General features: G+C 41.1%; 1 non-coding gene across 1 annotated transcript; it reads right to left on the bottom strand.

Annotated features, from left to right (window-relative positions):
- Positions 1–3,329: 3,329 nt before the first annotated feature.
- Positions 3,330–3,436, bottom strand: LOC120078840. Its single transcript, XR_005482121.1, has one exon. It is a non-coding gene; the product is annotated as a small nucleolar RNA R71 (small nucleolar RNA).
- Positions 3,437–5,025: the final 1,589 nt, after the last annotated feature.

Below are 5,025 nucleotides of genomic sequence, written 5' to 3'. Positions count from 1 at the left end.
CAATCTAGGTTTTAGTCTTTTAATCAGTTTAATAAGATTAAATTGACTAATAAGATGTTACAGTAAAGCAAATCTATCTATAAGGAACCTTTTGTCTAAGGCGGGTTCTATCTAGGCTAGGGTATTTAAGGTGATAGAAATGGAACACCCCTACATGGGAACCTACCTGGAAAGATGAATTAGATAGATTTAATACATGCATGCAAATTTGAGGACGGGCCATTAAATAGTTTAATGTGGCTACTTGAACTTGTTTAATTTCAAAGACAAGCATTGTTTTTTAGCAGATTAAACTGACTTAGATTAAAATCAGTAGTCGGATGGTCTAAGTTAATGAACCTTTAGGTAAAAAAATTAGTGGGAGGTACTTGGGGTATCTGATACTTCATTTAAACCTCTCGCGGTTCTCCCATTATTCTCTACACTTTGAGATCTATCCTCGACCTCGTGGCACCCTAGAAGTATCCCCCTAAAGGATGGTGTTTGGGTAGGTCAATATCAAGATCGATGGAGAAAATGTTCATAGTAAGTGGGAGTAGGACGTGGGACACCATATCCCACGATCTCTCTCGTTAGATTGGACAAAGTTTCTGTGCATCGCCTCAAGGCACCCTTGGAGTGTCCCCCTATAGGATGGCAGTCTTGCACGTTTCTTTATTTGATATCTTGTATAGGATAGGGTTTCTTTAGTCTCTTGTCCGAATCTGCTTTTCCCCTACGGTGTGTGCATTAGGGCGGGACTCTAGGATCGAAAACGAGGGGTTACACTTACGTGGAATTGTTAAAGGTTCACAGTTCTTGACCGAACGAATGGGGACTATTAGCTGCAGTTCCAAGAGTTGGTTCTACCTAATGGTTGAGAGTGTCTCAACCCAGTGAAGGGGCATCTGATCACCCCATGTGATGTTTATATTGCTTTACTGGGGCATCATTACAAAATAGAAGTCTTATCACTTAGGGTACTTGGAAACTATTTTGCTAAAACTAAAATTGGTGTTAAAATGTGGTTTTGCATAGACTTATTAAGTTTGTTCTATTTTCAGCAACGTTTAAATGGCAACCGCCACAATAGCTCTACTCAGCACCTATAAATTGACTAGCGAGAATTACGCTAGTTGGAAATTGATAACGGGAAGAAATGCATGTTATCATAGTGCTAAGTTCTTAAACAATGTTGGATTGCATTAATGAAATATGTTAAATTGAATCCATTAAGCATCATTTTCATAATATTGCAGTTGCATGCGTTCAATGCATTAGAACAGTTGATTTTTGTATTTTTGTGCAGAATATACGTTAACACAATGCAAGAATTACGATCATAGGAAATCGTTGGTCGAGCGCAACTTCACCACAAGGCTTTGCGTTGATCGTGCTCGCAAACATTTTCCCAAACAGGATCGTCGCAACCTGGTCAGCGTAACATGGTGGGCGCATCTGGGTGAAAGGCCAATTAAGCGCGATGGGATAGAAAGTTGATGACAGTCGAATCCAAATTAAGTTGACAACCGATAACGGTCACAAAGTACATCCAGCTTTATCGGTGACAATTATTTGGCGCATTAGTCAAGAATTAAAGTTGTCCCATCTGTACAACCAGGAGAGAGAAGTCGCCTTTCACCATGGATGTTCTATAAATACCAAGGGCTATCTTCAGAGAAGACCTTCACGAGTTAAGCAGTTAGAGATTTTATACTTCATTTCGTACGTCTTGTTCCAAGTTTTCTTTCATTTTAAGACGGACAAGAGGGAAGAAATTGTGCCGACAGATCGTTCCGGTAAGCTTGGGAGAGAGTCCGAAGCTTCAAGGACAGAGAGAGGGCCGACATCTGCAGAAGCGGGAACATCTTTAGAACAGAATAGAGATTTCAGTGTAAAGCCTCGGTCAGCAAGAAATTTCTATCAGGCTTTCTACCTTTAACTTCCATTTTCATTTTGTACTTAACTCATTTACAAAGATGGAATTTCCTTCTCTATACTTGTTCACTCTCTGTTATTCACACATTAGTAGCTAAATCGATTCAATGGGTTGAGAAGCATTTAACTAGGACAACTAAGGAATCTTCATTCTTTGCGATTATCTTCTTTATGTATGCTTCATTCGTCCATTAGAGATACTCGAAAGGGTAGTCTAAGAACAGAATATAGACTTAGAAAGGTTAGGTTAGAATCTAGACTCGGAAGAGCCAGATTAGAACGCATGAACAAGAGATAGGCGCTTAGAAATGAGCACTATTTGTTATCAACACATCGCATGCATGCTAGAGATAGGATATGATTGTATGCGGTCACATTTCTTTTATGCATAATGCATCATCACATAGGACAATAGTACAGGCTTAGGGATGAGCTCTATGGACAATTTGTATTCAACACAAGCGTCCTAGATTTAGGATCATCGCATTTACATTGGAAAATGACTTGATGTGCATGGTTGCAATATGATCGCATAATCTGACGCATTCCCAAGTAACGCTAAAGATCTTCTCAACCCGTTCATCGCATACTCATTGCATCTATCAACACAACTATCTTTTCTTAACTCTACCCCATTTTTTTATTTCCTTTTCATCAACGCAAACAACAAACCCAACGACTTATTTATTGATACGGTTACCGCAAAGGCTTTCATAAAAATTACCAACGCAATCTATTTTCACAAGTCCCTATGTTCGACCCTGGACTTATCACCACTGCATGAAACCAAACATCAAGTTTTTGGCGCCATATCCAGGGACTTCGGCAAAATAGAGTGCTAACGATAATTTTTTTGGGATTTGTTTGAAGACACTCAATCTCTGGCAAATTACGACCCGAAGATTGAGAGGACATTCAAGAGAAGAGTAAGAAACCGCCAACAAAACCAAGAAAGAACACCAAGAATGGCGAAGCAACCGGACGCAAGGGCCGCTAATGTGAATAATATAATGGCCAACCCCATCCTTTTGGCGAATGACCGCAATAAACCCATCTGGGACTATGAGTCACCTAACCTCTATGATTTCTCTCCAGGAATCATGAGGCCAACGTTAGATAGATCAAGGTTTTAAATGAAGCCGATAATATTGCAGATGATCCAGGCTGTTGGGCACTTTGGAGGAAGACCTGGCAAAGACCCCCACGCCCACCTCCGGAGCTTCATAGAAATCTGCAATACTTTTGTGTTCCCGAATATGTCAACCGAGGAAGTTCGACTAACTCTGTTTCCATTTTCTTCGTGTGATCAGGCGAGGAAATGGGCATATTCTCTCAAACCGGGAGAGATAACTTCGTGGGAACAGGTGGTGGAAAAATTTATGAAGAAGTAATTCCCACCAACTGAGAACACTAGGAGAAGTAAATTAATAACAAATTCTAAACAAGAAGATGACGAATCGCTCAGTGATGCTTGGGCGAGGTTTAAGCGGTTGGTAAGAAACTGTCCACACAATGGCTTACCAGATTGCCTACAAATGGAGATTTTCTACCAAGGATTGAATCCCTCTTCGCAGACCGCTGCCAATGTGGTAGCCACTGATGGTCTACTCGACAAAACCTAAGAAGAGGCAAAGCGTATAGTTGATCGCATTTCCAAAAATCACGGGGATTAGAGGGAAAACTATCAGAGATTAAGAATCAAAGAAAATGACGCAAACAATGAGGTCATCACATCCCTGCAAAATCAAATGACTGTGATGATGAGTCTGATACAAGGCATGGCAATTAATAATACGGGATCGAAGAAAGGGCAGGTCGGTGCAATTACTCAAACGACCGCAAGTTGTGTCATTTGCAGAGATGCGCACCCGATGGAAGAATGCCCAACAAACCCGCAGTCGATATGCTTCATGAGAGATAATCCCTACTTCAATACATATAGCCCCGGGTGGCGAAATCACCCAAATTTTGTGTGGAAAAATCAACAACAAAACTTTCAACCTGTGGCACAAAAAAGAGGCCACCTAGATTTTTCCCACAAAACAACGGTCTAGAGAAAAGCTAAGCTAACAGCTCACAACCACCGTAATCTTCGTCCTTAGAGAGCTTGCTGAAGCAATACATTGAGAAAAATGAATCAGTGCTTCAGAACCAAGCTACATCCATTAGAAATCTTGGAATCCAAATGGGACAAATTGTGGGCGAGCTGAAAAACAGACCGCAAGGAGTGTTGTCGAGCTCAACTTAGCTCCCTCGCAATGCTGAGGGTAACAGGAAGGAACAATGCTTAGCCTTCTCCTTGCTAAGCAACAACATGACTGCGGAAGTAAGGGAAAAGCACATTGCGACCAACTTGAATGTCGTGATAACCAAAGACTCGTTAACCTATAGTTTGGAGAAGCTCGAGAAAATAGACCCTAAACTTGCGTCCACCGTTAAGCCTCTAGATCTTAAGACAAAAGAAGTTTAACCATCAGTGACTCCGCAAAGACACAAAGAGGAAATAATTAAGAAGAAAAGATCGCAAAAGGGGCTGCAACGCAAAATGCTATGATCCAACCTAAAATGGGCGACCAAGGAATCTTCACGATCCTATGCTCTATTAGGGAAACCTTCAGTTGCCAAGCACTATGCGATCTTTAGGCAAGTATAAACCTAATGCCGCTATCAATCTACAATTGAATGTCGGCACACTTACGCCCACAAAGGAAACTCTCGTGCTCACAAATAGATCTCGAATACACTCTGAAGAAGAGTTGAAAAATGTTGCAATTTTAATCGGTAAATTCGTCCTATCGATAGATTTCCTCATTTTGAATTATAAAATGGACGAAGATGTGCCCATCATATTAGGACGACCATTCCTTTCAACTGGTCGCACTCAAATTGATGTGCGAGAGGGGAAATTGTAATGAGTATTCATGGACAAAAACTCCGGATTAAGGCAGTAAAGATTCCAGAGGACAAGGAAAAGAGAGAAAAGTCACCATGGACGTGAACAAACTAGCCTGGAATAAGTGATCCCTGCTGAGGATGTTCGGACAACCGTTTGGACAACTCAAGCACAAGGCTCTGAAATGCATCTTCAACTCCAAAATGCAGGAAGGC

Source organism: Benincasa hispida, chromosome 5 (genome assembly GCF_009727055.1).
Source record: "Benincasa hispida cultivar B227 chromosome 5, ASM972705v1, whole genome shotgun sequence".
NCBI classification, from domain to species: domain Eukaryota; kingdom Viridiplantae; phylum Streptophyta; class Magnoliopsida; order Cucurbitales; family Cucurbitaceae; genus Benincasa; species Benincasa hispida.
The sequence above is the reverse complement of the archived record's forward strand: the minus strand, read 5'-3'. Positions and strand labels throughout refer to the sequence as shown.